The sequence below is a fragment of the Calonectris borealis genome, chromosome W, assembly GCF_964195595.1.
Source record: "Calonectris borealis chromosome W, bCalBor7.hap1.2, whole genome shotgun sequence".
Taxonomy (NCBI): Eukaryota; Metazoa; Chordata; class Aves; order Procellariiformes; family Procellariidae; genus Calonectris; species Calonectris borealis.
Window position 1 is genome coordinate 37442806 of NC_134351.1, and position 13061 is coordinate 37455866.

Below are 13061 nucleotides of genomic sequence, written 5' to 3' on the forward strand. Positions count from 1 at the left end.
CTGTGCTTGCCATGGGGCTTGCTTGCCTCACTGTATGTTAGTCTAGTCCTCATTAGTGGCTGCTTTTTTCTTTTGCTGCTTTGCTGTACTGCTGCACTGCTTATCATCTTACTGTGCTGTGCCTGGGAACATTCTGATAACAGCAATGGCGATGTGCCTGGGCTGGTAGATGACCAGGGCATCGCTGCTGTTTCTGTGCTGCTGTACTGGACAGGCTGGAACTCCAGTGTGAACTCGAGTCAAAGGGACTGTGACCTGTGGATGAGTCCACGTGGGAGCAGGACACCCTGAAGCATCTGTGGCCGTGGATAAGCCCACGCCAGAGCAGGTACATCTCGAAGCGTCTGTGGCCATGATTATGTCTGTGCCGCAGCAGGTATACCTCTGAAGGGATTGTGGGTGGCCCAAGGATAAGTCCACACTGGAGAAGGTACCCCTTGAAGCATCTGCAGCTGTGGATAAGTCCATGCTGCAGCAGGTACACCTTGAAGCATCAGTGGCTGTGCATGAGGTCATGCTGGAGCACCGCAAAGCGTGTGGCCATGGATAAGCCCACGACATAGCAGGTACACCCCTGGAGGGATTGCAGCCATGGGTAAGGCCATGTTGGAGCAAGATTACTTCTGAAGGGACTGTGGCTGTGGGTAAGGCCACGCTGGAGCAGGTATATCTCTGAAGGCATTGTGGCCCATGGAGAAGGCCACGCTGGAACAGGTGCACCTCAAAGCGACTGTGGCTGTGGATAAGTCTATGCTGCAACAGGTATACCCCTGGAGAGACTGTGGCTCCGTTATGTGTGATGGAGCCCTGCTTTCCTGGAGATGGCTGAACACCTGCCTGCCGATGGGTAGTGAATGAATTCCTTGCTTTGCTTTGCTTGCACGTGCGGCTTTTGCTTTACCTATTAAACTGTCTTTATCTCAACCCATGAGTTTTCTCACTTTTACCCTTCTGATTCTCTCCCCCATCCCACCGTGGGGGAGTGAGCGAGCGGCTGTGTGGTGCTTAGTTGCCAGCTGGGGTTAAACCACGACAGAACCCAAGGTCTCATCTGCCTCGGCCACAGCAACTGCATCAGCAACATGCTCTGGTCACCTACTGTTTTAAAAACCTCTTTTTCTGAGATTAATTATGGGAGAAGTGTCAATTAAATGTGATGTACCTTGGGCTCTTAAAATCTGTTTTCCAAATAAAATCAGTGACAGCACTAAGAGCTTTTTGCAGTAGGGAAGCTACAGCTGTGGCCTCGGCCAGCAGCAGGATGGGGCCCTGTCACCTGCGGGAAGCAGTTGACAAGCAATGGCAGATGCCCCACTGATCAACTGCCCAGGACGAATCACGTCCCTGATCATAGGCAAGAGTCGTCACCTGCATCTAAAGCAAAGAACTGGGGAAAGTTTGTGTGATTTCTTCCTATTAACTTATGGTCCTCTAATGTGTTTCGTGCTATGACCGTCATTACCAAACTTCCAGACATTTTCAAGTTGATGCTATACTTTAATAAGTATAATATAGACTGACTGCTAAGGAAGTCTGGAAGATAAGGGAGTAGCATATTTTTTTCTGTCTGTCTTGTCATGACTGGTGTGACCATGGGTGACAGTCACTTTGGCTCTCCCTGAGTTAATTTTAGCTCTCCCTGGAAAATGCATATTATCTCCAAAAAGTGATATCGCAGGTAAACACATTGTACACACAAGGCATCAGTCTGTGTTAGCCTGTAGAGACAATGCTAAATTTAGATTTGAGGCTAAATCAATATCAGCAAAGATGGGATTAGCATTGCAAGCTTCATACCTCTTTTCCTATCAGAACATACATTTTGTGTCAATTTGGACTGCTTCTACGTTCCCACCAATTTATCTACATGTAATACCTGTGTGTTGTCTTTGAGCCCACTCCACAGTTCACACTATTACACTTATGTGGAGGTAATATTTTATGCAGAATAAAAGAAACTATTTGTTTTCTTTCCTACTCTGTTCACAAGTTGGTTTTTATTCCCAAAACACTCAAAGGAAGAAACCCAACATTTTTACAGCCTGAGATATCAATCTGATTCTACAAAGTTGTTTGAAAGAACAAGTTTGTAGAAGAGCAATGAAGCTGGTGAAGGGTCTAGAGAACAAGTCCTATGAGGAGTGATAGGATAGAGGAAACAGCCTCAAGTTGCGCCAGGGGAGGTTTAGACTGGATATTAGGAAAAATTTCTTCACTGAAAGGGTTGTCAAGCATTGGAACAGGCTGCCCAGGGAAGTGGTTGAGTCACCATCCCTGGAGGTATTTAAAAGACGTGTAGACATGGCGCTTAGGGACATGGTTTAGTGGTGGACTTGGCAGTGTTAGGTTTACAGTTGGACTCAATGATCTTAAAGGTCTTTTCCAACTTAAATGTTTCTATGATTCTATGATTCTGGAGAGAGGCTCAGCCTGGCAATGGCATGGCAAATCTCCTAACTTTGGTGTCTTGGTTAAGTGATAAACGTAGGTGGGAAAAACCTGGGTTTTAATGTCCCAATTTTCAGCAGGGTTATCCAATTTTTTTAAACTCTTTCACAGCTTCACTGCTATGGGAGGTGGTCAAAGGACATGAAACAGGGAAATTTGCACCAAAACCAACAGGAGGAGGTTGCCTCCTTGCTCACTCTGCTGATGATCTCCAGCCACAGCCTGCTGCCCTCCTGCGATGGGGTGGGAAGCAGTGGGGAGACCCTGCGGAGGTACCTCCTAGAGGGAGACAACCTGAGCACCCCCACGCACAAATGCATCACCCAGCATGGGAGGTTTGGCATGCACCTGTGGTTTGACATCCAAGTGTTGTGAACCAAGAGCTCCTAGAGAGAGGGGTCAGCCTTGAGGGAGCTCTTAGGGTAACTCTTTGCAGAGCTGCAGACAAGGGCAGCCGCCCCCTCAGCTGTGTAGCTCTAGTGACCCTCTCTGTGGATTAAGCTGGTTTGTAAACCAGGGAGATGTTGCAATACTAAAACTTCATTGCGTTTGGACCTCTCAGGAAACCCTTCCAGAAGCAGAGCTAGAAAAAAAAACAGACTGCAATCATGTAATTAAATGCTGAATCATACTAGAGAACCATAGATGTCCACTGAAAATTATGCTGGCATGTGGTTAACACTGGCTTTTCTTAATTTGTAAGTGCTAAACCCTTTGCATGTTTACAAGGTCACTGTTGTATGCAACAGTGACTTTATATTGATCACTGTTTCTAACACACCAAGTTCCCTTTTAGCGCTCCTTGAAGCTGTCAGAGATGATGTTTGTCCCCCTGTACTTTTCTGGCTAATGTCCAACTTCTACTTTATCTACCAGAATGACTGAACGGATGCAGTCCTGCAGAAGATACAGTCAGAGCATCACAGCGCGATACCATGGGCTGCCGCAGCGGCTCAGTGTCAACCCAGAGAGCATGCACTACCCAGGAACGCTCGTGGAAGTCTAAGGTGGGACAACTGTAAAACACAGGCTGGGGTGAAAAATCATGGGAATGGGCACTCCAGTCTCTAGGTCCAGATCTTCCGTAGCCCAGTGTGAAGTTCATACACCTGTATCAGGTTCCCTGACTTAACCGCCTTGAGGAACCAGCTTAGGGTGCCCCACCACGGAGCACGGGCCCCAACTTGCCCGATGCTCCTCCGACAGCTCGTGCCAGGAAGCTGCGAGCACTGCCCACGTTCATTACCTAACAGTACGGGTCCTTCCCTCACTGGCACACAACTTGTATCTCTGAATTTTAATTAATTCAATTCACTGTTCACATGCGGTATCATGCAGTAGTATTCAAAGATGACCAAGCCAGTTTTGAATGTGCTAGTGTGGGCCTGGCAGCAGGATGGCTGCCTGTGTCCATCGCTTTGCCCAGGCATTACTCTGTGTTGATGTATTCCCCTGTCCTATGGCTTTCGGGGTAAAACAGGGACAACTGGACTTTTATTGCCCACTGGGATGTCACCAAAATTGCAGTAAAGTAGCCACTGTGATCAGTTCTTGTCAGGGGATGGTCTTTGAAGTAAACACTTCTGGGGATTGATAAAAACGGCTGATGACTGTGCTTAACAAGCAAGCTCAGTGGCTTTAGATCATCACCTTTTACCTGTGTGATGCAAAACTAGCAGGGAGTCCCATAGAAGCCTCCTGCCCTTGAACGCATCCACACAACTGTCTAGGTGCTACCTGATCACACCACCATTGTCCTTGACAGAATGATGGGCAGGACCCGTCTGCCCCTCCACAAGCAATGAAGTTAAGAGACCATCTGAGATGTTGTAAAAATGATTAATTCATTTTTCACAGATAAAGTCCAGTAAGTTTTATGCTGCTACATACAAAAATGTCAACTGCACAGTTTCTGACCAGGATTTATAGAATAGAATAGAATAGAATAGAATAGTTCAGTTGGAAAGGACCTACAACGATCATCTAGTCCAACTGCCTGACCACTTCAGGGCTGACCAAAAGTTAAAGCATGTTATTTAGGGCATTGTCCAAATGCCTCTTAAATACTGACAGGCATGGGGCATTGACCACCTCTCTAGGAAGCCTGTTCCAGTGTCTGACCACCCTCTCGGTAAAGAAATGCTTCCTAATGTCCAGTCTAAACCTCCCCTGATGCAGCTTTGAGCCATTCCCATGCGTCCTGTCACTGGATACCAGGGAGAAGAGATCAGCACCTCCCTCTCCACTTCCCCTCCTCAGGAAGCTGTAGAGAGCAATGAGGTCGCCCCTCAGCCTCCTTTTCTCCAAACTAGACAAGCCCAAAGTCCTTAGCCGCTCCTCATAGGACATGCCTTCCAGCCCTCTCACCAGCTGTGTTGCCCTCCTCTGGATGCATTCAAGGACCTTCACATCCTTCTTAAATTGTGGGGCCCAGAACTGGACACAGTACTCAAGGTGAGGCCGCACCAACGCTGAACGCAGTGGGATAATCACCTCTTTTGACCGGCTGGTTATACTGTGTTTGATGCACCCCAGGATGCGGTTTGCCCTCTTGGCTGCCAGGGCACACTGCTGCCTCATATTGAGCCTGCTGTCAACCAGCACCCTCAGATCCCTTTCTGCAGGGCTGCTCTCCAGCCACTCCTCTCCCAATTTATACTTGTGCCCGGCATTACTCCGTCCTAGGTGCAGAATCTGGCATTTCGACTTGTTAAATTTCATCCCATTAATGATTGCCCAATGCTCCAGTCTAGCTAGATCGCTCTGCAAGGCCTCTTGTCCCTCAAGAGAGTCAACAGCACCTCCCCGTTTGGTATCATCAGCAAACTTGCTAATGGTGCATTCAACTCCTGCATCCAGATCATTGATAAATATATTGAACAGGACTGGCCCTAGAATTGAACCCTAAGGAACACTGCTGGTGACCGGTCGCTAGCCAGATGTAGCCCCATTCACTACAACCCTTTGAGCCCTGCTGTTCAGCCAGTTCTTCACCCAGCGCACCGTGAACCCGCTCATCCCACAGTTGGACAACTTGTCCAGAAGGATGCTGTGAGGGACAGTATCAAAAGCCTTACTAAAGTCCAGAAAAACTACATCCACCGCCTTCTCTTCATCCACTAGGCGGGTGACCCTATCATAGAAGGATATCAAATGAGTTAGACAGGACTTTCCCTTTGTGAACCCATGTTGACTGTGCCTGATGATTGCATTGTTCTTCAAATGCCTTTCAATAGTACCTAGTATAATCTTCTCCATAATTTTTCCAGGAACTGAGGTTAGACTAACAGGTCTGTAGTTCCCTGGGTCTTCCCTCACACCCTTCTTGTAAATTGGAATAACATTGGCTAGCTTCCAGTCAGCGGGGACCTCCCCAGACTCCCAAGACCTTTGGTAGATGATTGAGAGGGGTCCTGCCGTAACATCCGCTAGCTCCTTCAGTACTCTGGGATGAATCCCATCAGGCCCCATGGATTTAGCTGTTGCATTTTGACAGCAATGGCAAAGAACAGCAAAATGGTCAAGACAGCTCTTGTTAGAGCCAGGCAGTAAATTACATCCTCTGCTCCATCCACAATGAAATGTTTATCATCTGTTGCCAAAAACCACAGCGCCCTGGTGTTTCCTCGGGCTTGCTTTCCATTTCTACAGCCACTGAGGAGGCTGTTACCCTTGGGAAGTCTCATTTAGAATAAACAGTTCATGTTCATTATCATAATTCCCAGAGAAAGGGCTGGAGGTAGATAATTAGCAATTAAGCATGACTGATCAGGCAGCCTGGAAGCACCAGGCTGGACCCAGTCGATCTACGAGTGCATCTTCCAGGCTGAAGAGCCACAGCAAACCTTGTGACTCTTCCTCCATCCTCGAGGACACCCAGGCTTTGAGCTGGGGAATTTCTTCCCTTTTTTGGGTGACAAACAGTTCACTGTAGGGGGGGGAAACCTAAGAACAGTGCTGTTTCAGGAAATGATGGATTTTAAGGAAAAAATAAGAAGAACCTGAGTGCCAAAGTGTTTCAGTTCCTCATTGAGAAGCAGTGTTTGCAGATCAGAAGTGACCAACTGCTTCTCAAAGGCAAAAAGGAGACTCCAAACCCCCAAGCACAGGTGTTTTGAGGGAGGCCTAAATTGCATTCCTTGATTTTTTTCCAGTTCAGCCTTTGAACCTCAGTTCATCCCTGCTTTGATCTCACCCCCGTAATGATGGCATAAGCCAGCTGGGCTCAGCGAGCTCGGAGCTAGTCACTGACATCGCTCAACCAGGAACACCCAGCGATGCTCACAGCCTCCCCAGCCACACAGACCAAGACCTTCGGAGCAAGACTGCAGCTTGGTTTAGGCACAGCTGCCAGGGCTGGGGACTCTCACCCACCTTTGCCTGGTTCATCCCTCTCCTCCCAGCATGCTGGGGGGTCCTGGACCTGGCAGCTGTGGTCCATCATTCAACCAGTGAGGGGAAAACGGGTCTGATAAGCAACCCTCCTCAGAGCAGGTCTGTTTTAAATCCAAGCAAGATGAACCATTTTGCTATTTAGGGAGTTGCTCACGGACTTTGCCAGTGGCACAGATTTTTGTTTCGGTTTGATGCCTTCACCCTAGATTTAGCTCAACTCCTAATAATAGGGGTTAATCTCCTCTCATCAACATGGCTTATTAAAAGATCACAGTAATCCCTCTGTGGGTTCAAAATCTACAAGTTAAAAATGTATGAACATACTCAAAGCCATGGCAGGTTAAAAGGAGTGATACTCGCTCTCTGGTCTATCTGTAAGTTAGAGGTTGGATTTTGTTCTTCTGGTTGTACTACCTAAAATAGCTGTTTGCTAAGATATAACTTGATTGCTTTCTGATGTTTTGCAACAGGCACAGAGATTGTCTCACTTTTGAAATTTCTAAGATTTCAAAGTCCCACAAAGACAGTCTTTCAATTCCCACTGGCCTGCAGGAAATGCTTGTAACCCATGAGTTTGAATCAAAACAGTGCATTTTTATCAAATCTTGTTCAATTTATTTTTTCCATTACCAATTTCTCCCCCAAATCATTATTTACTTATACATTCTTTGCTACTTAGAAACACAGGAGGAGAGAACAAATGCATCAGCCAACAATGCACTGAGAATCATCTCTGGAAACACTAATGGCTTCTCACTCAGCAAACAGATTTTGATGTAGGCACGTCTAATTCAGAGAAGGAAGCCAAGCAAATGGCACCATTTCACATGAAAACACACAGAGATGACCAAAACCCTTATATAACACAATGGAATCATCAATGTGGTTAAAAACAAAACCATCACTGTGGTGCTGGACTGCACTGTATACATGGTGCCCTAGAGACCTGCCTGTCCTGGATTCAGCAGGGCGTTCAAATAGTGTGTGTTTTTTAAATAGACGAGGAATCACATCCAGATTTTCCCCACGTTCACAGAGCCTGAGTTAGCCAACGTGCGTTGGATGTGGAGGAAGAGCTTTTCAACTGCACCAAGCGGAGTGTGCGCTGGACAGTCCCGTCTGCCTTCCCCAACTCAGCCTGCCTGAACTTGTCCCTGCGGACCAGAAGACGGAAAGGAAAGCAAGGAAATAAGGTCTGGCATGGCATCCCCACAGAAGGGGGGGAATTAAAAAAAAAAAAGGCAACATTAAAGTTTCCTGTTGAATTGAAAGCAGGGGAGCACACACAGGATGAGCTGAAAAGGCAGGTCTTGATCTGCATGGAAATTCAGCATCTCCCTCCTGCATGACCACACAAGGGTCCCGGAGGGCACTAATCTACTTTCTTTTCTCTAGCATTCCCAAAGGACTTAGAAGTGCATGGCACTGTCTTGCAAAAGCAGGACAGCAATGAGGCAGTCCTGTGGCTGGGGTGACACTGCAGAGCTTCTCCCTTCTCACAGTGACCCGCTTCCCCTGCCACCGAGGTGTTTGGAGCCAGCAGTCCCGCTCCTGGCCAGCACAGAGGGCCATTGTACGGGGATGCCCAAAGAGCTGGGCAGAGCCTGGGTACTCCTTCCTCGCCCCTCGGCTGAACGCTGCTGCATGCCCAGCACCCAGCATCGCCTGGGAACCCGAGGCTCCAGCAGCCCTCCCTCCACTGCAGCCACCAGACACATTATGGGGTCAATCGGTCTGTAACCCACTGACGTGTGGGCAGGTGAAAGGGGCTCCCAGGATGTACAGCTCTGGGACAAAACCCCTGAAGGCAACTCTAGACCTAAAGCAAAATGCATCCCCAGCTCCCAAGGAGCTTGCCAGAGGACACCTGTACAGGCACACTCTGTGGGGGATCTTCAAATGTAAAAGGTCTGGAGAAAAGGGACAGAGCATGGAACAGTACTGCAAGGGAAACTTGTAAATAAGGCAAGGTCTTTTCAGTGAAAAGAAAAAAGGGACAATGAAAGGGAGGTGGAACAGAGGGCTGAAATTCAAGAACAGTGGGGAGCAGGTGGATAAGGAGCAGCGCTGTGCCGTGTCTCACTTTGTAAAATCCAGGGACGACCCAAGGAAATGAGATTTAAAAAAAACCCCAGATAACAAGTACTTTTTCATGCAACACTAAACTGCAATATTTGGAGTGAGGTGGAGGTTAGAGGATTAAGGAGGTTCACACAGGACTCAGACAAATTCATGAGGATCGGCTCTGGGTGGGCACCACAGGCAAAAACCTGCCAGTCCCCATCGGCACAGGCAGGCATAGAGATGCTGCCAGCTGTAGATGGGAGGTACACACAGCAAAAGTCCTCCCCAGCGCTGCTCTTGTGCTGCCATCTGCCAGCATTTTATCTAAGCTCGTACTAAGTCATCCACCGCCACGCTATCTTAGCCCCTTAGAAATTGATATCAGCTGAATGCTGGTGGCCTAAGGCTGCACAGTCTGCTTTGATTTACTTCGAAGCTCTTGCTGCAAATGGGAATGTCGAGCAAGAGCAGCTTGCTCTCAGCCTGCCCAGCTACCTGGGCTCGTTTGAAGGCAAGATAAAGCAGCCCTCCAAGTGTTATAAGAAGCCTTTTAGCAAAAATGAAGCAGAGAGACTCTGTTTACAAGAACCACTCGTAAATGGAAACCAAAACCCAAATTTGAAAGGAAAACCACATGGCCATAATCTCTCTCCCATGAAAGGAGTAGTAATTCCGATGTCACCCTGTCACCCTGGTCTCCTCCAACCAAACGAGGATTACAATTGCATTCCTGGATCATACCTGACCCGGAGAGCGCTCTGAAGTGCGGGGAGTGGAAAAGGCCTCCCCCCTTACTGCGTTACACGTCCCTGGCACAGCTGAACAAAAGGTTATGGAACAGCTCAATTATTTTACAAAACAATTCAAATTATTTTCTGGAATGAAATCTTGACGTGAACATTTCCAGCAGGGATGGATACCAGCCTGCTTCTACTGTTTCATTGTCAACAGGAAACGTGTGAAGTATGCGATGGATTCACTTCTTAATGCTGCATTTCAGAAATCAACTTATAGGTGCAAAGTAAATGTGGATTTAGGAGGCTGTTGCAGTATTTATTTTGCCAGTAGACATTCCATGCAAAGACTGGACTTCGGCTTGTACTTCATCCCAGCTGAACGATGAGCTAGGTTTGGATTTGCTCTGAATGACTGTGTAAGACGGGGGGTTAACAGTGGGCCAGTATATGCCTACATATGTGCATATGGACAGATAGATATGTGAACCGGCACTTCTACAAGCAACAAGCCTTTATACCAGGGCTTTTAATGCCTTAGAGCTGCAGCAAGGAGATTTCACCCAGGGACTTCTGAACCTCCATTCTGGCCACTGCAATGTGAACGACCTCCAGGGCTAACCGCCTCCAAAACTCCTCCTACCTCCAGGCATGGCACCCGTGGAAATGTAGAGATGGCAGAAAGTCTAAGAAACAGCCAGTGGTGGCAATGCAACTGGCAAAAAAATATGGGTTATTGGCTTTGCTAACACTGTGTAATGTCAACAGGGAATAAGAGACAGCATCGAAAGACCAAGATCAAAAACAAAGTCCCAGTTAGAAGGTCTTTCTCAGCAGCTCTCAAAAGGAGGCAGCAGTGTGTACTAACACAGGCCATTAAGTCACTGGCATAGTTAATGTATAAGAAAACAGGCAAGTCCTTGTTCTCCTTGAGAAAACGTGGGAGACAGAGAGACTCTTGTACCCACATGGTTAAGCATCCTACTGCACAGCCCTGCAACACAATTCTCATGGGTTTTACTCCTTCACAAAGTGGGCATGATCAAAAGGCTCACTGCAAAGCAATCATATCAGCAGGGACCTCCTGTACTCAAGATCACCGCACGCAAAGCAGCAGACACTCAAATGAAGTCTTTGCCCTCAAACACAGCCATCCCCTCCTGACACCCATGGTCACCAGTCTCTTGGTACTCAGAGAAACAAAACAGCACAGCAATTCAGTAAACACATGTTGCTGAGCACTGCAATGGAGACAGAGGTAGCGGTGCCTGCAATTCACAGCACTCTCTCTGACCAGCACTTTATGTGGCAAATGCTCACATTAAAGTGCCTGAAAAACCACTGCAATCAGTGCTTGCCCAACTCCAAATCCCAGTCAGCTCAGATCCCCAAGCTACTGGTGGTGTTTTTCCCAACCAATTTGCAACTTTCAGCTTTCGCTTGAGAAGGCAACACGCTGCAAATTCCAAGAAAACTTGATATTTTTTAGCAGCATCACACTCAGAAACCAAAATCAAGGAATGATCCTTAAAGCATCACCCAAAAGCAAATCATTCAAACATAAGAGAGACTAATAGCTGTACTGAAACCTTTTTCTAGCTGAGCACTGGTTATGCCCCAATATACTTCTGCTAATTTAACGGAGGCACATGTCAAGCTTTTCCTACATCATAAATACAGCAGTAATTTTTCAAGAGCTGAAATTCACCAGTGGCTGTTGGTCACTGTGCTAACCATCACGATAGGCTGGCTTGTTGTAAAAGGGAGTTGTTTTCCTAGTCAATTATGCCATTATTTCCAAAAACATGCTTTACATGCCAGGATATAAATCTCCACAGGCCTCTCTTGAGCACACTCTGCCCCACATAAATATTGGCGGTGGAGAACTATTTAAAAAAAAGCGTTAAACCCAAAAGACCAACAGGGCTGGATCGTGGGAGAACACTGGCAAGAAGCACAGCTCCATGATAGCACAGCAGCCAAAGAAAACAGGGATGCTCTGGGGCTGTTCTTTGTGCAGATGAAAAAACAGAGATAAAAAATGTTAACCCCACAGGTAGCATCCATGCCATGACTAGCACATTTCTAATTCCAGGTAGTGATTATTATTTCTCTTCTTTCAAGGGCTTAGAGCATCTTTAGATATTCTAGCAGCTTGCAAGAGACACAGTGACATCCACACCGCAACATGCCGTACACTGCAAGTGTTGCATGGGACAGGGAGAGGAACATTGCTGTTTTTTCTCAAAATTGAAAACATTTTTCAAGATTACGCTATCGACCCTGCAATATGAAAGCAAAACTCAGACAAGAGCAGGACAAATAAGACAGGATTGATTTGCAGAAAGAAAGAGGGAGGTAGGAGTGCTGCCGGTCATTGCCGTGTGCTTGGGCAGGCAGCCGCTTCACTGCTGGACCTACATGACAAAAACAAGCTCAGAAAGGAGATGGGAAGAGCCCACAAAAAATAACGCTGTCCAGGACAGTGAATAGATGAGAAGGACCCCAGAAGTGATCAGACAATGTGTTCACTGAGCTTGAACAATTCATTCACTTTTTCAGTTAAATGATCTGCATGGTATTTATAGACTTCTCTGTAGCATTTGACCGGAGATCTGTGGTTTTGCATTTTTTTTGAAAAGACATTTCACCTTTTGCAATAAATTCTTGACCAATGCAAGCATAGACATGCAAAGGAAACACTAGAAGTGATCTTACAGATGGGCTAAGAAAACACTTCAAAACCACGTGTCGGCTAAGGACAGATTCGTGTGCAGCATGTCCTTATCTGTGCTATAGAGTTTTTTGAAAGCATTACTGCTATGAGAGATAAAGAAAATTTACTAGCTGTCGTGGTTTAACCACAGCCAGCAAAAATAAACGCCACGCAGCCGCTCGATCACCCCCCCGCGGTGGGATGGGGGAGAGAATCGGGAGGGCACAAGTAGGAAAGCTCCCGGGTTGAGATAAAAACAGTTTAATAATTGAAATAAAACTAAGTAGAACAGTAATAATAACAATGAGAACAACAACAATAACAGAATACACAAAGCAGGCGATGCACAATGCAACCGCTCACCGACCGCCGACCGCGTGTCACGAACGGGGGGCGAGCCCCCCACACACCTGGTTTTTATACTGAGCATGATGTCACATGGTATAGAATACCCCATTGGCCAGCTGGGTCCACCACCCAGGCTGTGCTCCCCCCTCCCGGTGCACGTTCCTTTCACGCGGAACCCAAAACACAGCACACCCCCCAGGCTACTGGGAAGAAAGTTAACCCTGTCCCAGCTGGAACCAGGACAATATCCACCCCTTATTCTATACCATCTACATCATGCCCAGGTCTCACATTTTCCCATACATTCCAATTAGTCATCACCACTTTTCCTGCCTTTTGATATATACACACACAGA

General features: G+C 47.0%; 1 protein-coding gene across 1 annotated transcript in view; it reads right to left on the reverse strand.

Annotated features, from left to right (window-relative positions):
- LOC142074905 (collagen and calcium-binding EGF domain-containing protein 1-like) overlaps positions 1 to 13061 on the reverse strand; it is a 181395-nt gene that overhangs the window by 65002 nt on the left and 103332 nt on the right. The window lies entirely within an intron of this gene.